Here is a 26,106-nt window from a genome sequence, read left to right as displayed (position 1 = left end):
CGAGAAATAGTTAAAAGCCAAAGTCGGGAGATAGAAATTGTATAAATATGTAGCAAGTACACAAGTTCCTCGAGTGAGCTCTGAAGCGAGAAATACAGGTCGCTCGCCATATTTCTTTCAAGCGCTATAGTGACTGGACACATTAAATGCGATGCGGTGCGATGACAGACCGTAACTGCAGGCTATATCTTAAAATTATTTAGATATACTGGGATGATTATTTTTTTAGCTAACCAAAAATGAGGTGCAAGCTTTCGAAAGTAGTTTATAAAACTTTACATGAAATGTTTCATTCTACCTACCATTATATGTATATGAATTATCTAACTGTTCAATGAATGTACCAAAAATACAACAATGACATGAGACAATGAACACTAGAGTACTAACAATTTAAGGGATTCTTTGTAACACTTTGTATTTCGAATATTTCTAATTTATCCCATTATTAAAGTTAAACACATGAAACATTAAAAAAATCCTATTCCCAAAATTGTTGTTAAGTTTGATGATAACTCTCCTTAAAAGACATTGTACGTATAACCCGACAAACCACGAAAGGGCCTTTGCTACACTGTGACAGCAAATTTTATTAAAATATAAAATACTATATTTCAATAGAAGATGTAATTGTCGGTATACGTATAAACCAAAAGAGACTTCGCTTTTGTATTCAACGAAAAATATCTCAATACATGAAATGAATTCAGTGTGTAGAGCATCTAATACGGATGGCCTAGAAACATTTGCAGTGCTGAGTGGTGATTTATGCAGTTCAAATACGCATGGGGTGAAAATCGTATAATTATTTTACTGAAATAAAATATAATGAATCCATATAAATATAGAACGTATCGACAACCCGTTCAGCTTGTGTCTGAAGTACTATTACTAAGAGTAATGATTTGTTTTTTTTTTATTTTGTAATGAATAAACTTAAAAGTACTGGATCGAAAAAAAAGCATTTCTCTAATAAAGTACTAGGTTAACATTGAATCATAATTGGCTTATTTTTAATAGGAGAAAATGGATCAGACAAATTTATGTTGTTCCATGAACAAAGATAAAGACGAAAGTTAATCAAATAACCAATATGCGACTCTACATTTAATCATTCACATTTTGACATACTCTTAATTATAAAATTCGTATGTAACTATGTCTGTCCCTCACACTTTGTTCTATTTTTTCTCGCGGCAATTTAAAATTGGTTTAGGTAACCTTTATCTCAGGCAGGCACGTGTCAAATAATTGTCTCATAAAGTTCAAGGCTTGGATTAAGATTAACATTTAAGTACCAGTGTGGGGTCTATCAGACACGTCGAGAGTTTGGTAACTATAGTTACATATGTTAGCGAAGACGTATCTCCTCACACTGTCTATCCCTTTGCAAGTCGCCAGGCAGCATTCGTAGAATGTGGCTATATCGGCGAGTGCTATTCCGTTGGGTTATGATTTTTATAAGATTGCGAGTTGTGTACTATATAAACTATAAAAGAAACGTTTTTTTTTTTAAAGAATATTAATAAACTTAAAAATATTCGATACTAAATCTATGGTGGTCTTCCAGACCTCACGTCGGTACTTATGTAACTAAAGTAGCACGTCGGTACTCAAAGATTAAAGTATTTAGTATTCCAAAAATAAAATCATAGTCTGGATATTGTTTAATGAATATGTCGCATTCGAAATTACGGACAAATATTCAATGAAATAGTTATTGGAATTTGTGTGATTCTTATTTTCTTTCTAGGACACGTTAAGCCGATTTCACTTTTTTTATCAAGAAGCAATCCGGCTTTGCGGGAGAAATGTGGATAGGCTTTACGTACTATGTAAACATATTCCTGAAATTCAAATTCAAAAGCCCGCTTGAATAATGTATTTCTAGTTTCATTGATTGGATGATTGCCTTTGAAATGTCTGGCGGTACTCCTATTCGGTGTTTCCTTGTACTTTCAACCAGTTGAGTTGTTTTAATAACACCCTTGAATCTATTTAGGAAAAAGGTCGCTCCTGTTGTTCAAATTCGAAGAAAACCCTTACAGAGCGTTAGCAGATAAGCTAAAATAAACACAGAGACCCGTTTCGGGTTTGTTTTATTCTGTGTAAGCCTGTCAGAAGGTTAAGGGTAGGAAAACATTTATCAAAATCTGTCCACAAACATCTGTTAATACTAATGAAAGACAATTGGGAATATCGATTTGTAGTTTAATATGATTAAGAATTTAATATAATGGAATGATTGAATAAATTAAGGAGCGTGTTAAAATTAGCAACGAAATATAATTTTATGTAGATTTTTAAACATTTAAGAAACTTGTCACCACTAAATAACCTCTTGATATCTTAGTACTTTTAAAACAAAGAACATGTATGGTTGTCTGAATATTTATTTTTGAAAGAACTTCCGATATCAATGCTAGTCAAGGTTTCGTGAAGTTATCCCTCTACTAAGTATCTTGCATTGAGAAGAAGCTTCATCTACCACGTTGTCCTACTGCAGATTGTCGGATTATACATGATTAAAAATTTGCATACACGTAGGATTTCCTTACGATGTTTATTTTCTTCAACGAATAATTTCAAACAAATTTTATTAATAACATTGTAAAGTTTTAAGCAATAAGTATTAAGTAATATAACTACAATTCATCATAGTTACAATTTTTAATGGTCGATTTTAATAGTAATAGTAAATGAATGAAGAACATTGATAATTGCTGTGTATAAATTAGTAAAAATGGGGCGAAAGTGATCAGGGGAATATCTTATTCAAAATATAAAGCAAGACAACTTGGAAAATAGATTAACCTTACAGGGGATCAGAGACCAATAATACTACCCTCAAGTAGTGTTGTATTTCAGTGGTGAGAACGGTAACCAGAGTTCGTTTGCAGTCGGCAATGTGCCAGAAAAATCGAAGCAAAGCTCTTTTTAAAGGTAAATATTGGATAGATATCAAAAATACAATACGTTAGATCTTTTGAAATGGTATGAGATATGAGAAGGTTAACAAAAGTGTGAACAATCCATCTGACAATTTATATTGTTGATATAGGAACTACTTCCATTTTTTATACCCAAATTTAAATATTTTATACTTGACAAATTCACAAAAAAATGTTTTTTTTTTTTTTAAATATACAACTAGGTCGGTAAACAAGCGTACGGCGATAAGTGATTACGCTTACCATCATTGAGCTTATAGACATCTGCAACACCAGAAGTATCGCAAGCGCGTTGACGACCCTATCCTCAATTCCCCTCAGGAGTTCTGATCTCTGATGATTGAAAATAGTATTGTTTAGCTGTGATCTTCTGTAAGGTCTAGGTCCCGAGTCGGGCTGCTCCATATTTTGAGTAGGAAATTTCCTTTTGCCTTATCATAGTTAAAAATTTGTAAATTTGGACGGTTAGATTCTGAAACCAATATAAAAAATAAGAGTAACGATGAAAATGATGTAATGTTATTGGAAATTTTTCCTACTTTTTTACCTAGTTCTTCCTTGTTTTTATGTTCCAATGTAAAATGAGAACTACACCAAATGGACTTTTACACCAGTCGGTCAGTTCCAAAAGGGTCCTCTAGTTAAAAAAATGAAGGCCTAATATCAAAGTAGTTTCGCTACTGAAGTAACTTAAAAGCATAATTTAATTGGCAGAGAACTTCGAGAATGATGGTTAGGGCTGTGGTACTTTCGGTTTTCTTGTAAAGTTGTTTTAGTAATATAAAAGGCACAGTCACAGGGTTGATTAGAAGTAATATATTAAATTTATCGCATGTAAGATAAGCATAGTAATGCAAGAAATTGCAATAATGGCAATTAGAGCCCGTGAATATTGTACACGCTTACGTTACACTTACGCTACGCTTCAGCCTGAATGAAAAAAAAATATCCCACTGCTGGGCATAGGCCTCTTTCCCCATGTAGATATTGTATATTTTAATAAAAAATATAGGGTGCATTAAAATAGGGTATCTTCTAAAGTCAGTCAGTCAATCCAGCCTCTTGCAATCCACTCCTGGATATGGGTATTCCCAAGTTCGCACCAGACATCCCGGTTTTCTTCCAAATTGTCCTGACTTATTTCGGTAATTTTTGAAAAAAGTTAAATAAAATAAATCTTAAATAGATAACAAAATAAAAATGTTATCTAAAAATATTTTCTCTTTTTTCGAGAGTGGTTACAGAGAAAACCTAATTCCACCCAAATATCGAAATTATAGAAGGTTTTGTCGCCTTCAGCAAGCCGGAGTTGGCAACCTTAACTACACCCAATTAGCGTCGTAAGGCCAGTACTGCCTTGTCACAAGTTTCGATACAAATGCCTTTCAAAGAAGTTCTACACTTATAACTAAATACTGTTTCAATATAATGAACATGGATTGCTCAAAAGATGGATCAAATAAAAAAAAAATCAGAACTTAACTTACTACAAAAATCGTCAAAAGTTCATCTTGCTGTTCATTTATGTAAAAAATTCCTTTGCGTTTTTCATATAAAAAATAAGATATATAAGATTTTTTTCTATTTGTTGAAAAATACTTAGGAATATTATTGGGAACTTACACAAAGCGGTTTGAGGCATCAAACTGAAAATAAATTAAATTATATAAAAATTGAGTAGTATTTTTATATATCCATATTTAAAATTACATTATTCAATTACTATATATAGTATATATAGTTTATTATTGCTTATATGCAAAATAGATAAATCGGTTTTTTACAAAAAAAGAGCCTGGATGCCTGTAAAACCAAAATCATCAAAAACTCAAAGACCCTATCCCTCCCCAGGACCTCTGGTAACCTGACTCACCTTAAAAACACAATACTACTTCAGAGGAGTATAATTTACCGGCGATCGTCTGTAAGGTTGATGTACTTTCCCAGAAGGGCTGACCAGATTACACGCAGGATATTCCCTGCTTTGCCTTACCAAAAAAGGAAAGTGAGCCATATATATTATAAGACGAAGATCGAAGTTAAAGTTAAGGGTTTTCTTTTAACAACAACACTAGTCATGGAATGGAAATCACTTCAATCGACTTTTTAAGAGAGCCTTTTTTCAATATGGTAAGTTGCTAGCTGAAGTCTGAGTTCCACATAAAGTTATCCCTTCACGGACTTACACTTAAGCTTTAAAAACTTTATCAAGTCTCTCTAGTAAGCTTGGTGGGAAGGTTAAATAGCTTTCTTGACTTCTATTGTTTTCTTAGCGCAAGCGTCCACTACACGTATATTATATGAATTGACTTTACCTCAATCCTCAAAATTTTGACCAATCTACGATATAAGCTTACAACTTTTATATTGTATTCTAGTGGAAAAAAATTATTGTTTCGTATATTATATTTAATAGCCTAGAAAAATAGAAGATGATGATCGAAACAAATTAAATAAATTTTGCAACTGTTACAACTGTTACTGTGTGGCTACGGTAGTAAAGAATATAGCAAAACCCTCTCTTCCCGTGGTTGTCGTAAGAGGCGACTAAGGGATAACACAGTTCCACTACCACCTTGGAGCCGACCGATGGCGGGATAACCATCCAACTGCTGGCTTTGAAATACAAAGGCAGGCCGAAGACGGGCAGCAGCGTTTTCGGTGCGCGAAGCCAGCCCTGCGGTCAGCAAGCCGCCTACTCAGCGTGGTGACTATGGGCAAAACACACGAGTTCACGCCATTTTTGGCGTGAACTTATGGAGGCCTATGTCCAGCAGTGGACTGTGATCGGCTGATATGATGATTACAATTGTAGTAGTAGAGCAAAAATTGAGGAAAGAACCGCCTATATCAGTAAAGAGCTTTAAAGCAAGATGAGCCACTGCCACCGAGAACTATTATACTACATATGGTTATCAGTAAGCTAAATAAATACAGAACGGGACTTAGCATTAACAATAAATATCGGGTCGTCCCGGTTGTTTTTTTATACACATGAAAGCAATCGTTACTCATAGCAGGATATATAACCGTTAACCCGAAGTGAAGCAGTGTGGTGGATTACACTTCAATCCTTCTCTTAGATGGATAAAGAGGTATAAGCCTCGCAGCAGTGAGATGTTACACTCTAAATCGAGTGAAATTTAGTAATTTTTATTCATCACATTTCTTTCCATTAAAAAAAAAACTTTTCAAATATTTTGGACATTGCATCAACATTTATAGTTGAATATAGGCTACATTCTATTCCAGAATTAAAGTGCTTGAAATATTAACCATTATTTATATTTTGTATATCTGTTGTTACATAATATGGTTATGTAACTGCTGTTTATACCTAAAATACGTATAAATAAATAAATGCTAAGACTCTTAACATACTCCGTCTGTTGTATTAAAGACGAGGACAGACGCCTAATGAGCTTTCACACATCCTTCACGCTTCAATAGAGGTTTACAAAAGAAATGTATGAAAATATCTCTGTATACTTGAAATTGTTATTATTCTTAACATTGAGATTTTGCAATATACTCACCCTCTTGAACTAAATGATATAATATTAATACCTAATATTAATATAAATATATTATATTATTTTATTATATTATATTACTAGCTGTGCCAATGACTTCGTTCGCGTGGAATTAAAAAAAATATTGTTCAGTTCGCAGAGTTTCAAAATAAAATATATATAAAATAAAAGTAGTCTAAGTTACTCCTTATTACATCAGCTGTTGCATTTAATTTCGTTGTTAAATGTGATTTCTGACGCGCTATTGTTCCTGGTCATATTTCTTTATTTATAACTAGCCGTGCCCTGTTCGCGTTGCTACGCTTTTTTTTATCTTCATACCAACTCAGTAACCTTTGTAGGCTCATGCACGACACTTTGCTGATGATCATGACACGATCAAACCCATAGTTTCGCTTCAGCCTGCAATATCCCACTACTGGGCATAGGCTTCTTTCCCCGTGTAGAAGAAGGATCAGAGCTTAATCCACCACGATGCTCCAATGCGAGTTGGTGGATATATTCCCTACTATGAGTAACGATTGCTATTAGATGTACATGATAACAACCGGGACCGATGGCTTAACGAGCTCCCCGAGGCACGGTGGGGTAGACCCACAAGGACTGCACAAACACCCAGACCACGGCAAACACCTGTATGGCCAATACAAATGTTTGTCATGTGCGGGGATCGAACCCGCAACTGCCAGCGCAACAGTTACAATCCATGGCTAACCGTTGCGCCAACGCGGCGTAAATCCATAGTTTACGATTATATAAAGGACATACAGACAAATATTCCTTTTTCCATTACTTTAAAGTTCATACCTTAACTTTCTATAACGTTTTATTGCTTTTATATCTGTCAAAATTCTTATAAACAAAGAAATTAATGCCATATACAGTAATTAATTATTAAATGTTATTTTTCATTAAAACATTAATTATAGAAATGCCATTTAAATGCCAAAAACTTTTATAATTTATGTTATATTATGTCAACTAAATCAAATATAAATTAAAATTGGCTTATGCCAGCGTCTTAAACAACGAGACGTACTTAATATAGAGATTATATTAAACGAGCGGAAGCGGTAGCGAGTAAATTAGCATATTTTTACCTCTTCGACTAATATAACCTAATTTTGATGTCTTTACTTGTTCAAAATGTGTGTATGTATATGCGGCCCCTTTTTGACGCATACGGTGGCACAGATATGTTTCAAATGAGACTGGAAGATGTCTAGACAGTTGTGTTTGGTAACACAAACAAAATTTATAATAATTATTTTATCAGAATGGACAATTTATGTCGCCTTGCGTATTTATACACACAATTTTCCTAACCGTAGTAATTTAATATTTAAAGCAAAAAGTAAAGTACTAACGCAAATACTTATTATTGTTAGAACAGTACTCATATGTATAAAAAAAAAAACAATCTATAAAAATAAATAAAATTGAAGTGTCTGTTTGTAACATTAAAATAACCTCTTTTTAATAAATTCATATGTATGTATACACGGTATATATACCAAAAAAAAATTATTACTATTTTTGTCTGTCTGTCTGTTTATTCCGGCTAATCTCTAAAACGGCTGGACCGATTTTAACGAGACTTTCTTTGGTAGATAGCTGATATAATAAGGAGTAACTTAGGCTACATTTATTTTAGATTTATTTCTTATAACTTTACGAACTGATCAATAAGTATTTTGTTAAATTTCACGCGGACGAAGTCGCGGGTATAGCTAGTAATACAATAAAATGATACCCGCTTACGTTACCTTTTATGTAAAACGTTACCTTCTTGAGAGTAAATTAACTTGTTTAGTCTACACGCTTCAAGATTCTATTAAATTGCGAGCCGATCAAAACATTTACTTAATTATGTTTACTTGTTATTTAATTCTATCTCGTTCCAGATCAAAGGATAAGAGAAAACAAAGTTTGATGTGAATAAACTATACTAATATTATTAAGCTGAAGAGTTTGTTTGCTTGAACGCGCTAATCTCAGGAATTACTGGTCGGATTTGAAAAATTATTGCAGTGTTAGATAGCCCATTTATTGAGGAAGGCTATAGGCTATATATCATCACGGTAAGACTAATCGGAGCGGAGTACACGCGGACGAAAGCGGGCGGCTTGCGGGCAGAAAATAGTGTGATTATAAAATACGAGTGACTATTTTAAATTAAAACGACTGTGAGTTACTGGTTTGAAACATAATTGTGTTTGGTCGGAAACGAAAAAAAAAAACTGCTTCAATGACACACATTTTGAACAACTAGTCAATACCAGTAATACAACGTAGATGAAAAAAAAATGACAATTAAATACGCATTATTAGAGATAAGTCAATAAAAACTTTTTAACAAAAAATTAAACCGCCAAAAAAATTGAAAAGCAAAAAATAATAAAGCTTTTTTATTTTAACTTTAATAACTAACTTCTTATAGTAATGAAACTATATCTGAGTATAAATTTTTGTAAATAGTTGAGTTTTTAATTAGCCTTAATAACTAAGTTCTTAAACTAATGTAAGTATATCATTATCATTACAGCCTATACAGTCCACTGCTGGACATAGGCCTCCACAAGTTTACGCCAAAAATAACGTGAACTCATGTGTTTTGCCCATAGTCACCACGCTGGGCAGGCGGGTTGGTGACCGCAGTACTGACTTTGTCGCACCGAAGACGCTGGGGCCCGTCTTCGGCCTATGTATTTCAAAGCCAGCAGTCAGTTGGTTATCCCGCCACCGGTCGGCTTTTTAAGTTCCAAGGTGGTAGCGGAACTGTGTTATCCCTTAGTCGCTTCTTACGACACCCACGGGAAGAGACGGGGTGGCTATATTCTTTAGTACCGTAGCCACACAGTACCGTAAGTATAGCTAAGTAAGTAATCGTGGTCATACATAAAAAAAATATACGCGTCGACTTGAGAACCTCCTCCGTTTTTTCGTTGGTTAAAAATAACTCGTCACATCTCAATTAAATTTAAATGGAACCACATGACATTCATCGGCTACATATACATTTTTTCGCCCCATCCCATACTCCTTATTTCGTCCTCTGCCCAAAGGTTGCCTGGAAGAGATCGCTGTATTAGCGATAAGGTCGCCTGTTGCAACTGATACAAATTTATGCGTTTTAAGGTAAACCAAATTTAACTAGGAAATAAGTGTACATATATGATAATTAGCAAATAAATGTTGATATAGACAGATAAGAAAATGAATAAAATGTTCAGAAATTATGAATGAATGAATAATGAGTGATCAAAGAGTATTTGTAAGGAAAAAAACATGGCGGACCACGACCTAATTTTACTAGACAGTCACAGGACTGTCGATCTGTAGTTTGTATGAAAAATCGCCTGTGGTATTAAATTGTAATGCATGTTTAACATAATTGTGTTTGCTCACAAACGAAAAAAAAACCGACTTCAATTTCATCGACGAGTAATACAACGTAGATCGACGAAAAAATAGTCAAGTAACTACGCGTTATCAAAGATAACTCAAAAAGTAGTTATCAGATCTTGATAAAATTTATATGTGACCACATGATAAACATCAGCTTTCGATTAAATTAAAAATTATCAAAATCGGTACACCCAGTAAAAAGTTATTACGGATTTTCGAGAGTTTCCCTCGATTTCTCTAGGATCCCATCATCAGATCCTGGTTTTCTTATCACGGTGCCAAACTAAGGATATCCCCTTTCCAATAAAAAAAGAATTATCAAAATCGGTACATCCAGTAGAAAGTTACGCGGTATAATACAACGTAGGTCGACGAAAAAAGCGTCAAGTAAAACCGCATTATTAGATATAACTCGAAAAGTAGTTGTTAGATCTCAAATAAATTTAAATGGGACCAATTGGCACACACCACCTTTCAATTAAAAGAAAATTTGTCGAAATCGCTCCACCCAGTCAAAAGTTCTGATGTAAGATACATAAAAAAAAAAAAAAAAAAAAAAAATACAGTCGAATTGAGAACCTCCTCCTTTTTTGGAAGTCGGTTAAAAAGGCATGGGCATTTTGAGCCCGTGGATGTAAATTTTTTAAATTAAAATTTTTTTTTTAAATATATTTGTAATACTGTTAAAATCTTGTATTGGTGTGCGAAAGTGTAAATAAATAAAATAAAATAACAGTAAATAATATAAGTACGATACATTTTCTATCTAAGCGCAATTATCAAGTAGAAAATTAAACTAAATGCTGCACGTTTATTCGCTGCAGATCAGCGGAAACATATGTTTCAGAATTTCTCTCGAGACTCGAACGATTGTTCTCGGTGTTTCCTTTTGGAAACTCAAGCTATTATTTGAAACATTTTTTAATATCATATCAAAAATGGACCGTTCCAGCGGGGATCGAACCTGCATCTCCGACTGACTGTGCCGGTGCTCTGGCCAATTAAGCTGTGGAACGATGTACTCGCTAGATCGAAATTTTTAGTATGATGATTTTATATTCGGTCTAAGAGACCGTGGCGCCGTCTATAGTGAGTTCTTTACAAAAACCCGAACCTATTATTTGAAGTTACGATATGGTTATCAATTTACATCCTCTGTGCACTGTCATGTCTATTGTGAGTTTTACTACATAATATTCTTGTCGTGTATTGTATTCAAAACATATTCATAATGACTTTAACATTATTATTTATTGTAATTGTAAATAAAAATTAATTTGAGTCAATTTAAATTATGATCTCTACAAATAAATAAAATTGGAGTTTGTGGGTGTCTGTTTGTAATATCAAAATAACCGCTTTTTACTAAATGCATGTAGATTTATTATGATGATTTATACATGATTATTCACACACGGTTCATATACCAAAATAATATTTTTTACAGTTTTTGTCTGTCTGTCTGTCTATTTGTTCCAGCTAATCTCTAAAACGGCTGGAGAGATTTTGACGGGAATTTCACTGGCAAATAGCTGATGAAATAAGTACTAACTTAGGCTACTTTTATTTTAAAAATTTATTTATTTTGTAACTCTGCGAACTGAACAATATATTTTTAAAATTCCACGCGGACGAAGTCGCGGCCACAGCTAGTATTCAATAATACTATTATAAACCTAACGTTACTTTGAAATACTACCCCAAAAAACTGCTTTTACTCTAAACTTTTCAGATTTAATTTTCAGATAATTATAATCTACCTACTTCTTAAAAAAAGGTATAATTAAATTTATTACAACATTACGGAAAGTATAAAAAGAAACACATGTAGTCAAATATAGGTTCAGCATTACACATTCACGGTCAGTTACATCCTTATTTGTCCAGAATTGGCAAATATCTCACTGATACAACCCTACTTAGATTTCACGGTTATTCCCAGACGTTGATAACAACCGGGATGGCTTATCTGCCCTCGGATAATGACACCCCGGTGGACGATAATGAAGATTTATTTTGTTTTGTTTGTATTCTTTTTATTATTCCTAATAACGATAATGTAATTTTATTTTTACTGTTTCTATTTTTAGTCAACTTATACGACTATTATACAAATATTGTTGGAATTATGAAACTATCCTCAAAAATTAAGTTAGTAAATCACCGAAATGAAATGCTTGGGATAACAAAATTACCAAAAAATCTATTGTTCGACTAGCCGTGCCCCGCGGATTCACACACGTTATTTTGAAAAAAATCACCAATAGCCTTTCTAGATAAATGTGCTATCTAACACTGAGATAATTTTTCAAATTGGACCAATATTTCCTGAGAGCGTTCAAACAAACAAACAAACAAACTCTTCAGCTTTATAATATTAGTATAGATTTTATTTCAGTCTAGTACTCGAAACGTTGTTAAGTTCAAGCTTCACAGAATACCTTTTCATCTTTCTTTGCTGGCTATATATCATCTTTTAATCAAACTTTCTATACCTGTCAAGGACGAGGACGCCACTTATTTAACCAGCATTCGGATAGCCAGTTTTCCCTAAGCACCACGGTTCAGGTCACTGACCCCAACAATACCATTCGGTTTTTCTATGATCTATCATCAAACATGAATATTGATCCCCATTTAATGCATATTTATAATTTAATTAGTAGTAGTAATATTTCGGGGACAATTGTGTTTGCTCTCAAGCAATGAAAACCGATTTCAATTATAATACACCGACCGAATAGGTATACAACGTAGGTAGACGAAAAAAAAAGTCAAGACCGCGTGACAAATACCACGTCTCGTTTAAAAAAAGAAATATTGAGATCGTTCCACCTTAAAAAAATACAGGCGAATTGAGAACCTCCTCCTTTCTTGAAGTTGGTTAAAATGATGACAACGTGCATTTAAATTAATTTAAAAATATTGCACTACTCACTCTTCTGTCAATTTGTTGTTGTTACCTGTAACAAAGATAATAAATGTCAAAAATCAATTTAATAAGTTGCTTACAAAATAATAATAATTCTTTCTATATTAGATTCATCACAATATATCGAAACCAACATGGGTAAGACAGATATTAACCAATATACGAGTAGTATATCATAAATCAATTGCTATCAAGGATTGCTCTATTGAGCAATAATTATAATCGTGTTCAAATCCAACAGATTTCCAACAAACGCTCAAGAGCGTAATTGTATATCGATATCATTTCAAGCACATGTATATGATTATTATAATGCTATCATAGATATTGTTGTTATTTTAGATGACAATGGATGAAAATGTGGTAAAGAAAGAGAGAAAGAGAAAGAAAAATATAAACAAGAAGAAAAGACAGAAGAAATTATATAAATATATTAACTGAGGTAGGGCACAGCAGGAATTTCCTGCTCAAAATATGGAACAGCCCGACTGGAGTAGTACCTCGACCTTACAGAATATCACAGCAAAATAATACTGTTTTCAAGCAGTATTGTGTTCCTGTTGGTGAGTAAGGTGACCAGAGCTCCTGGGGGGGATTGGGGATTAGGTCGGCAATGCGCTTGCGATGCTTCTGGTGTTGCAGGTGTCTATAAGCTACGGTAATTACTTACCATCAGGTGAGTCATACGCTTGTTTGCCGACTTAGTGACATAAAAAAAAATAAAAATAATAATAAGACTTATTGGTAAGAATGAAAATGTCCAGGCGGCACGTTCAGGACTTTTAATATTTGCGAGCTGTACGCAAATTCTTCTTAATAATGACGGGTCGATGCTGTGATTACAAAGCTGATTACATACGGTAAATATATGTAAAAACACTACAGATGATTGTCGAAGTTTGGGCGTTCGTACTTTTCTGTGCACATAATTCTCATCTTATCGGGAATTGTTCGTAACTGGTTATTTATTTAATATGATAATTCCATAAAAGTGATATTTAAATAACAATAAGAATTTTATAGGCCATTGAGGTGGAATATCGTGCAGACTCAAAATATACACATCTCAAATAAATTCTAACTCTAAATATAATCTCACTCTAAATAAATACATCTTTGATTTAGTTTCTAAAACGACTTGTGTGTCTTTAGTCGGGAAATTTTATTTTATTATTTATTCTATTTGACTAGCCCGTTGGCGCAGTTTGTAGTGCTTGCTGCTCCGTGTTTTGTGGGTTCGATTCTCACCCCGAGTCTGGTTGTATATGTATGTATAACATTTATCTATATATGTATTATTTATATGTATGTTTGTCGAAAAAAAAATGTAGCTATACCAGTCGGCTGTTACCTATAACACAAGCATTAAGTTACTTACTTTAGGAACAGATGACCGTGTGTGTGATATTTAGTCATTTATTAAGTTCTGTTTATATTGTAAACGATATTAAAGAATGAATCTGTGGAAAGAAGCAAAATATCTCAGCCGTTTATGAAAAGACCCACTGATCTCATCATTCAAATTGGCATGCTGGCTAACTACTCAAAATAACACATAGACAAATTTTTACACCAAAATTCACACAGTAGAAACTAGGTCGCAGTTCTACCCAAGCAAGCTACGTACAGCATTTTATAATAGGTAAATAAAAGAAAATTAGCTGTTCCAAATTGAAAACTAATATTTAAAATAAAAGAAAAACACTTGCTCGAATTGGAAATACTGCTTTCTAACTTTGAAAACAAACTTACACATACAACAAATACACATATCGCCGACCCGTTCGATACGCCACGAACCCGGCACGCGGAAATAAAATGTAAGATGGATGATTCGTGTATCGGTCCTTGAATACCCAACACTGACTTCAAATCTAGTTTATAAATGTGAAGGCTTTAATGTCGATAACAATGCTATAAAGACAAAAGTGTATTGTTTTTGTTTAAAAGAGGTGCATCATAAAATATCTAAATGAATTCGTTTACGGGATATTAACGGGTATATGCTATATCATGCACAGAGTCGCCGCATATTTGTAGAAAGGTAAATTATATATACATAATAGTACATAATTATAAATATTTAAAAGAAAATTAAAAAGAAAATTGTGAAAGTGATTTTTGTGAAATATACTTTTTACGTAATACAAAGCGAATTAGTGTAATATGTATCAATTATAAATACTTTGAATATATATATATATATAAATTAATTATTGTTCGTTTGTCTCCCAAATACTCGCGGATGGCTGGACCGATTTGGCTAATTTTGATCTTGATATATTTGTGGAAGTCAGAGAAGGTTTAAACGAAAAATGCTAAAAACGACCATTTTCCAATACAAAATGTTTCTAACTGTAAATAATTTGATCTCTTTTGTCAAATAATAGGAAGGTAATGTCTACCGAGACATTAGAAATTTAAAGTAACTTAATATTTGTATTATTTTGACTAAGTTAAGGTTGCACATAACACTGGGTATATTACCTAAGTTTGTAATGTACCCTATATTAAGATATAAATTTTTATTTTATTGTTTATTTTTTTTTTGCTACTTTAACTTTCTTTTATTATTCTTAAGTTTTTTTTATTTATTTATTTGTATTATTATTTTTGTAAATGACATTTTTTTGACTTTCGTTAAATGTGTATAATCACCTTATGACGAAATAAGTGTTTTCAATTTATTTCAATTTCATTTCGAAGACTATTGTCACTTGACTGTGAAATATTTATAGGTGCGTTCAGAAAGTCATTATTCCATATTTTTTTCAAATATATATCGGTGATATGAAGTTCACTGGGTCATCTAGTGTTCAATATAATTTTTTTTAAGTAGAATAAAATCATTTTGGAATCTTTTTTTTTAATATAACAAATTACTTATTTGATTTAATTTTATGTAGAAAATGGAGGTTCTTTTTCGTAAGTAGCATCTAAAGTCTCAATAAAAAAAAAAAAAAAAAACAAGAACAACAACACGAGTTCCTTCTATGAGAGAATTGTTTTGAAGGGCATATTAATATGAAATTGGCAATATATATAACACAGGACAAGTTCAACGATGTATATTGACGTATTAAGGTTAATTATTTCATCATTTTAAGCAATTTTACCTCTTATCGTCTGACAAACTAGACCGTAAGCGAATTGACCTTAAAGTGACTGATCATATAATCATTATGTCATTTTAAGGTAACACTGATCCAATAACAAGTCCGGAGCTTCTACGGCGGTGGTGATCATATTTAAGGATTAAAATAAATGAGGTTCCCAATTTGACTATTTTTATGTGTTACTTTATAACTTATTACTGGGAATAAAGATCAATGTTCCTTTTTTGAATCGAAAGCTGGTGCTTGTAATGTGGTTAAATTTGAAATTTTGCTTAGATTTGACGAGTACTTTTTGAGATATCCCAAATACTTCGACTACCTTGTCGATGAATAATTTAACCATGTAATAGTGTTCGAATTATTAAATCTAGAATTCTAGATACTATCCGAAGACCCGACTATCTAAGCCGTATGTAATCCTTGAATAATGATTAATATATTACCTAGTGCTTTTGAGGTTGACTTAGTTAGCGTAATTTACATCCATCACATTTCGTCCATTTTCTAAATTCGGTATAAAAACTCCTGTTAAGATCACTCTTGTTCTTAAAATAAAGATAAAGAACAAAGTATTTTTCCTTTTCTTAGAGATCAAAGAACGACAAATTTAGGGATCAAGGATGCCTGTACCACGTAATACGTGTATTGTAGATAAGTGCTCCTAAAATAAATAGAAGAAGGAGAAGAAATATACTTTATTGTGCGTAAAAGTTAAAGTACATAGATATCTTAAGAAAAATAAAAACTTTTAAAATAAAAATATGCACAAAGGCGGTCTTATCGCTAGGAAAGCCATTTCTTCCAGACAACCTTAGCGTATAGAAGATTTTAAAACAAAACAGAGTAGGGTCATCAAAAAGGCAAAAAAAAAGTGAATTCTACAATCTAATAATATAATAATAATATAAATAAATAATAAACATATAAATAAATTAATTAATAAAATATATACTTGTACTATCATCAATTAAATTTACTTATTTTAAATAGACGTTAACATAATTGTATTAGTTTTAAAATTAAAAAAAAACGAATATGCCTTTAAGCACACTGAAAAACTTTCTATCTTCACTAACTTATATCTCCCTCTCAACTTCCGTTCGCCTCGCCCGATCATACTTTTCGTAACGCTCTCGTTACGCATTCACCGGTTACTCCCCAAGTCAATCGTGTAAAGAAGTTTACTTAAAAAAGTTGACACAACGTACGCAAATGAAAAAAAAATCAAAATCTACTGATTTTGATATCCTACACATAGAAAAATTAATAAAATAACACATAAAAAAAACAACAATCGACTGAGGCCCTCCTACTGAATTCGTTAAAAAATTCGTTCGTCTAAAAATAATTTCATTTGCATTTCAAATTGTAAAACGTAAACTTGTATAGAGAATGTACTCATAAATTTTAATTATATCATTGTAAAACAGATATAAAAAAAAAAACTTTTCCATATTTCTAAAAGAAAAATAAATAATTCAGTTTTTACTTTCAGTATTTTTACGCGAAGATCTCCAAACTTCATACACTAAGCGAGAGTTTTAAGTTTCCTAAAGCGTTTTATAACTTTGGTAAGAAATTTTTTAGATTCTAAAATTATTTCTTCAAAAACAAGATCCCTCGATACTGAAGACGTTCAAATGTTTTATGTTTATTTTATTGAGAAACACAAATATTTTAAATTTTTTTTAATAATTAAATTAAAATTTAGTTCCAAGACGAATATTTGGCAAAACTTTACAAACTAAACTAAAATGTTATTATATTAATGTTCTATTATTGACTGCTTGTTAGCAAACGCAGTGTGGGACGTCCTCCGGCTCGCTGGACCAACGATCTACGTAAGGATTGCGGAAGACCAGGGTGTTTGGTGCGAACTTAGGGAGGCCTGTACCCAGCAGTGGACTGCAATAGGTGATGGTGATGATGATGAATAAATGTTCGATTGAAATTAGAACCAAAATATTCTACTAATTCAAGATATTTAACAAATGGCAGAATAGTAAATAGAAATGCTATTACGAATAAAATCCTAAGACCAAATCAATAAAAAAATTAGAACTGATTATTTACTTAAATTCTATTATAATTTTTCTGTTCAAAACTAGCGTATCTCTTTTACAAAATAACTGGTAAAAAAATTTGACTTGTAGTCACCATTTCAGAATAGTAAAACCAAAAGCGAACGCCACAATTATAGTAGTAAAAAGTATTTTATGAAAAGCTGTGACCAACAACAACCACTCTGGCGTGGTGGTGCGTATAGGCGCCTAAAAAACAATGGTTTGCGGGTTCCAGCTGTCGGTACCGGTTGTTATCATGTACATTTACTAGCGATTGTTACTCATAGTAGGGATAGGGGGTATCCGCAAACCCGCAGTGAAGCAGCGTGGTGGACTAAGTTCCAATCCTTCTCTTAAAATAGGCATTATACGTATTTTCAATACGAAATAATAATTGTAAAAAAAAAACAAAAAAAGTCATTGACCAATTGTGCGTTGGGAAGATATGACTCGTTTTAAAATATAGGCTTTATCCTTTCACGCTATGAAAGTTATCATCCAAAACCCTATTTATTCTACTACCTGTGTCATATAGGCTGTATTTTTACGTCCATGTTGCAAAAATAAATCTCTTGATTCTGAAACTCTAAATTATTTTGTATGTCCCTATTCAATAGCGGATACTGTCATATCAAAAATTACGACTTCCTTTTAATAAACATTTTTGCAGAATTCTATCCTGAATGGGAACCGGAAATCTGACCCGTCCTTTCCCCTCCCTCTACCTTATCATTCTCCAAATCTTTTTCGTCCCTTATAGATTTTAAACTCGGGATTTTTTATATTTTTTGTATCACAATGTTTTTAGAGTCTTCGATCCGGAAACATCAGTTAATCTGTCAGATCTTGTTTTTAATAATATAAAATCTTTCAAAATTTTCTGATGTCCAAAATTTTTTCGTTTACTTCAAAGTCTGAAATTTGTATTACTGAACTAGCTATTCTCTGTGGTTTCACCCGCGTTAATTTGAGGAAAAGAGACAGCCATTAAGCCTTCCTCGGTAAATGGGCTTCAATACACAAATATTTTTTTCAACTCGTACCATTAGTTCCTGAAATTAGCGCGTTTAAACAAACACACAAACTTTTTAGCTTTATAATATTATTGCTCACAAAAAATATCGTATTAAATAGAAAACGTAAGTAACGTTGGTACGTAGCATAAATCGTCACGTCAATCAATTGTCAGTAATCGATTTTTGGGTAATTGGGATAAATAGCTTATACGTTACACCACAGCCCCTATCTTCTAGTTAAAGTCTCATAAGAATCCGGACAGTTCTATTTTATATATATGTATATAGATTAAATCTGACATCAGAAGTAAAAATAGGTCTTGCAAATATAACTGCAGCTACATTTAGAGTGATTACGGATAACAATTGCGATTGGTAAAAAAAAATCAATACAACTATTCCAGTGAACGGAACCCAATGTTAAATGGGACGTACTCGGGGGAAATGAGGAAAACACTAAGAAACTGCGGCTAAACAGAATTGACAATTACTATCATTCCTTCGGAATACCGATAAATAAGTTTTCTTATTTACTCCGTACAATGAAATGGTTTAGAATTGTTATGTCCATTGTGGTTTTCCAACAAATATTGAACGTAAGTATTTGAAGCATTATGATATTAAATCTTTGTATGGAATAGAAACTGGAAATGGAGCAGTAATGGACTTGGACAGTACTCTCACAGAAATATAAATAGGAATTGACATAATATGTCTTTTTATTATTTCAACCTCGATATTTATAAAATAATAAAGAGGGAAAAAATGTTTTTTTTTTACAAAACTTTAAATGATTAAGGAATAATATATATGTTATCGAAAATAATAAACAGCAGGCAATAACCTGTTCAAAATCTGGAGCAGCTCGACTGGGGCAATACCTCGACCTTACTGACGATCACAGCAAAATAATACCGCTTTCAAGCAATGTTGTGTTTCTGTGGTGAGTGAGGTGACCAGAGCTCTCGGGGTTAGGGTTGGCAACGCACTTGCGATGCTCCTGGTTTTGCAAGCGTCTTTAACTAGGGTTACGCTTACCATCAGGTGAGCCGTACGCTTGTTTGTTGAGCCAGTTGTATAATAAAATAACTATATTATGTGTAGGCTAAAAAAATTTGGGCTTGGTTTTTTTCAACTATTTGATCCAGAATGACAAAAAAAAAAATACGCCAAGACATATACAGTTACAGTAAACAAATGATTTGATATTGTATCAAAATTTTATGGAACAGGTAGCTCCCGCTACTGAAAATGTAGAGAAAAAATCCTGTGACTTTAACAATAATTTTAACTCACTTAGGAATAAATTTTTACTGCTTCAAACTGTTTTAAAATAAGATCTTGATAAATATAACGTCGAGGATACTTGAACGTATAAAGTGGACAATTAAAATCTTATTGAACAATTGGGATGTGAACGACGCTTTCCGTGGGAGTGGTAAGAAACATACGGATGAATATTATTTTTCAAATGGAAACTGAAAAGCAGATATATAGGAGTAATATTTTGATACACATAAGATTTGCTCATATACATTTTGTCTTGAGTTTACGTGATGGATTTTTTTACCGTGTTTTTACACTTTCAGTTTTAAAAATATGATGCATAAATTGTGCTAGGCTAATCTATTATTTGATGCCTGTGCTACAAAATAAAAATGTTAAACTGTAGCACTTTTCCCTTACAACAAATTAAAATAATTATCATCCAAATTTTACTTACCAATTATTTACTGATTTGAAACAAACACCGGATATAGTAAATTTTATACATATTATAGCAAACAATTACTAACAAATTAATTTTCGATAATTAAATAGTAAGTACGAGGGGTAAATATAACTATCAAAAATTAAAATAATAGCCTAAGGAGAGAAAGAAGGAAAGAGAGAGAGAGAGAGACGACAAATGAAATAATAAAAAAAAAACTAAATCTGTATGTGTAAATTTAAAATAACTTTATTTCATTTCATCACAATAATACCAACAAGTTGAATTCTAGTAAAAATATATGTCTGAAAATAAAAGTGTTATTTTTTACGTTTGAATGTCATTTTGTATAACTGTGTATTTCAGCGACGACACTCCTAGATCATTTGGATTGATCTTATATCATCTTCACGGACACGCCTACATCATATAAATACGCGGTCTGTTCGAAATAAAACATAAATCTAGATAAGAATATCTGAACGTTTTGTAATATTTATACACTGCTTATTTTCATCTTCATCATCACTTCAGCTTAATGCAGTCTACCGCTGGACATAGTCCTCCAAAAGTTTACGCCAAAAGTGGTGTGAACTCGTGTGTTTTTCCCATAGTCGCCACGCGGGGCAGGCGGGTTGGTGACCGCAGGGCTGGCTTTGTCGCACCGAAGACACTGCTGCCCGTCTTCAGCCTGTGTATTTCAAAGCCAGCAGTTGGATGGTTATCCCGCCATCGGTCACATTTTAAGTTCCAAGGTCGTAGTGGAATTGTGTTATACCTTAGTCGCCTCTTACGGCACCCATGGGAAGAGAGGGGTGGCTATATTCTTTACTACCATAACCACACAGGATACTGCTAATTTTAAAAATACTTTATGGGTACCAATGTTACTCAAATAATAAGAGACATAAGTAAATTTGTCATTATAGGAACAGCATAGGCATATGGTAATCGCCTTAAATACTTCTTGTACATATCAAAAGAAGTATTTGTCCAGCAATAGGACATTACAGGCTGAACCTATAACAAAAAATCAGTTATCATGATGTTCGTAGATTTTCAACCATATTTACGACCACAAAATAATAGCTCCAAGCATAGAAAATACACACACACACACAAACATAAATATATATATATATACATTAACCGTATTGAAGTGAAACACATTATGAATTTTGCCCCATTGCTTGGTAAAGGCCTTATTAACTAAATGATACAACAATTCTGCGCCATGACTCTGTGAGTTTGTAAGATAATACCCCTGTACCAATAGTAGTGATCACCAAGTTATTGCGTATTATGTACTTTCAGAGGCACAGAGGGGAAACGCACATAGTCAAATAAATACCCAGTTGATAATGAAATATTTGTATAAATATAAATATTGGTTCCGAGCAAGATGTTTGATTGTCAGATAAATCGGAAATCAATGTTAAAATTAAAATTTAGATTACTATTCGAATGATCTATGGTAATCACAGAAACAATCTCCTTTTAATATTTCGGATTATTGTTGGGGAGGGTTTTAGGTTAAAATAATTACAGTCATGTCAAATACCTTCTCAAATAAGATAATTTATTTTGATGATTGAAGAACAAGAGACAATCTATCACTAAATGTAGTTTACATTATTTACCAAAAAGTTTTAAGAAATAGGTCAGATAATAACAATATAACTAATAATACAACGTAGGTACGAGTAGAAGAATAAATAGTTAAGTAAATACACATTATTAGATATAACTCGAAAAGTACTTTAGAGATCTTAATCAAATTTAAAGGAAACTACATGACTCGCACCACCTTTCGATTAAAAAAAAAATATCGAAATCGGTCCACCAGTCAAAAATTCTGAGGTAGCATACATAAAAATACAGTCGAATTAAGAACATCATTCTGTTGTTAGTAAAATATTTAGCGATTTATATTTATTTATAGTTTGTAAACACTCAAATATTTCAAATAAATTCTACGTAAAACAACATCAAGTTTCCTTGTCAAACTAAAAAAAGAATTAAAGGTTTATAAAAATATCTTGCTTAAGCGTGGTTCGACGCAATAACAGAATAAACATCTTGATAGTAAAAAAAATAGAAACAAAAATAAAAGGGTTATTTCTCGCTGTTGCTTATTTTTCCTTTTACTTTAGCGTTTTTCTTAAGTGTTGTGTCACCTTAAACGTGTTGTTTGGTATCGAGCGTTTGATAAAGTAAAATTGATAAAACATTTGGTGAAGTAATTACAGTTGTACGGTTATATTTTTTTAACTTAACAACCGCTCTGGTTTAGTGGTGCGTGTAGGCGACTAAAACACCGACAATTTGCCGATTCGATTACCGCTTGGAACGGATATTTGTATTTGAACAAACGTTTAATTTCCGGTTTGGCTGTCTGCTCTTGAGCACGTTTATACGTCTGTCCAGGTAGTTATCATAAATATCCGATAGCGATCGTTACTCATAGTAGAGGATGGGGATATATCCGCCAACCCGCAGTGGAGCAGCGTGGTAGATTAAGCTCTGACACTTCTCCTACATGGACAAAGAGGCCTATGCCCAGCAGTGGGATGTTATAGGCTGAATTGTTGTATTATTCTCTAACATGTTTCGACATATTAAGGTTATCTATAACACTTTTGAATAGCCCAAATATGTATAACATTTTTAATCCATTTTATAAAACCATTACAGTAGGTATTTATATTTTTCTGAACAATTTTTATTTTACAAATAGCACGTGCCGAAATCCATATATCCGCTTATTTGCCGACTACTTCTTGATTTTTTCAAACCTCTCTTGAAGCTAAGAAATAAATTCTTAAATCAAGGCTATAATAAATGCTAATATTAGTGTATTTTTAACCGACTTCCAAAAAAGGAGGAGGTTCTCAATTCGACTGTAATTACATCAGAACTTTTGACCGGGTAGACCGATTTCGACAAATTTTGTTTTAATCGAAAGGTGGTGTGTGCCAATCGGTTCCATTTTTTATTTGAGATCTAACAGCTACTTTTCGAGTTATATCTAATAATGCGTTTTTACTTGACGCTTTTTTCGTCGACCCACGTTGTATTATACCGCATAACTTTCTACTGGATTTACCGATTTTGATAATTCTTTTTTTGTTAGAAAGGAGATATCCCTAGCTTAGTACCGTGATAAGGAAACCAGGATCTGATGATGGGATCCCAGAGAAATCGAGGGAAACTTTCGAAAATCCGCAATAACTTTTTACTGGGTGTACCGATTTTGATAATTTTTAATTTAATCGAAAGCTGGTGTTTATCATGTAGTCACACATAAATTTTATCGAGATTTGACAACTACTTTTTGAGTAATCTTTGATAACGCGTAGTTACTTGACTATTTTTTCGTCGATCTACGTTGTATTACTTGTCGATATAATTGAAGTCGGTTTTTTTTCGTTTGCGAGCAAACACAATTATGTATTTAATAAACTAATTCGTTCCTTCATTAAAAAAAAAAACCATTCGAGATTATTCAGATTTAGACTAACCAAAATAGTAAATGAAGCGAAATTTTTATAAAACTTGCAAATTGTTCACATAAAGCTAATCAAATCCACACAACTATTATTGGATTTCATTCCTGCTCTTCAAAACTTTAAATGAGCAATGCTTCTAGTGCTTAGTACACATTCGTTGCATACTAAAAACTGTATTTGACGTTGGTAATATATATACAATGAAAGGAGATTATTTCGTTACTTTATTTGCAAATTATATAAGTTAAAAGACAAATAATTAGTTACAACTCACTGATCCAAAATATCATTTGATTCATTATTAAAAATTTGCCGTTTTACCTTTCTTTATAACTTCGGGATGAAAATAAGCCTGTACTATTCTTTGTAAAGGCCAGCGAAGCTCCTTTCCTAATTAATTCGCGGTCTCGAAGATAATCCCAAACAAAGAGAAAGATAGAAAATTTTAAATGAGAAAATTTCAGAAAATAGAGCTATTTTGAAATCAACTATTTGCTGCTATTGCAATTTTTTTCTAATATTATACTGTTAAAAATTTTGTTCACAAACTTTTTTCATACAAAACTATTGTTTAGTTTATAGCAAAAAATACAAAAACAATGACACAATAACAAAAATATTATATTTATATTATCTGAAAGTAGAAAAAATTAAAATATAACGTTAAGAGACGAAATGAGACTAAAATCAATTTCTATCAATGATTATCAAACGCATAATTGTGTTTGCAGGCAAACGAAATATAAAACCGACTTCAATTATATCGACAAGTAATACAACATAGGTAGATGAAAAAATAGTCAAGTAAATACGCATTATCAAAGATTACTCCAAAAGTAGTTATCAGGTGTCGATAAAATTTAAATGTGACAACATGATAAACATCAGCTTTCGATTAAATTAAAAATTATCAAAATCGGTACACCGAGTAAAAAGTTATGCGGATTTTCGAGAGTTTTCCTTGATTTCTCTGGAATCCCATCATCAAATTCTGGTTTCCTTTTCATGGTACCAAACTAGGGATATCTCCTTTCCAACAAAAAAAGAATTATAAAATTATTTAAACTATACGTTATAACAGTTCAGAAGACAAGACACCGCCTCTTGGTTCGGCTATTAATCAAAAAAATATTTTCCAACAAATTTATTTTCTACAGTCTATTGCCCTAGAAATGGCATAATACATGTCTGTAACCTTGAACATGCACTTCTAACCTTGACACGAACTTTGTGATTCATGTTCTCTTTTTCACAATCAAACCAATCAGAACGCGACCTTGACTTCTGAATCCGTTAGTGCACCTAATTTTAATCACACTTTTGATGCTTCTGCTAACATATCAAATAAATCTGTAACTAGGCAACTGACCTAACTATTCCAAGTTTGATCACTGTTCATAGCAAATATAAGTATAATCCGTATGGATTTCAGAATCTGGGTGATTTTTAATTTATTACAAATCATGAAATAAGTTTTTTGACACCGTTCTGTTATAGGAGAGCGCGTGATGCACAGGCGCCTAAACACCGGTAGTTGCGGGTACCAATACAGCTCGGGAAGGATATTTTTTGATATTGATCATTATTGTCTACCCACTTTGCTTAGGATAGCATATTTAGCTGTCAGCGCCAGTTGTTATAAGCTCCAGTACTGTTCCTACATGGAAAAAGAGGCCTATTGCCAACTGTAGGATATTACAAGCTGAATTAATAAACTAAACACTTACAGCTGTTTGATTAGTGAAATTCCAACGAGGAATTGTTGGAATTTTGAAGCTATTAATATGGAAAATAAAGACAATGTGAAACAAACCGCAATGCAGCCAAACCAGGAACCACACAATACCATATCATCAAATCATTAACC

The 26,106-nt window shown here is 32.5% G+C and overlaps 1 protein-coding gene across 1 annotated transcript in view; it reads right to left on the bottom strand.

Annotated features, from left to right (window-relative positions):
• Positions 1–26,106, bottom strand: part of LOC123665033 (octopamine receptor beta-2R) — a 251,186-nt gene that overhangs the window by 120,978 nt on the left and 104,102 nt on the right. Inside the window, exon 3 of the mRNA XM_045599394.1 lies at positions 12,831–12,855. The gene's annotated coding sequence lies outside the window, so the exon portion shown is untranslated. The remainder of the gene's footprint in view (positions 1–12,830; positions 12,856–26,106) is intronic.

This window comes from Melitaea cinxia, chromosome 23, assembly GCF_905220565.1.
Source record: "Melitaea cinxia chromosome 23, ilMelCinx1.1, whole genome shotgun sequence".
Classification (NCBI taxonomy): Eukaryota; Metazoa; Arthropoda; class Insecta; order Lepidoptera; family Nymphalidae; genus Melitaea; species Melitaea cinxia.
The sequence above is the reverse complement of the archived record's forward strand: the minus strand, read 5'-3'. Positions and strand labels throughout refer to the sequence as shown.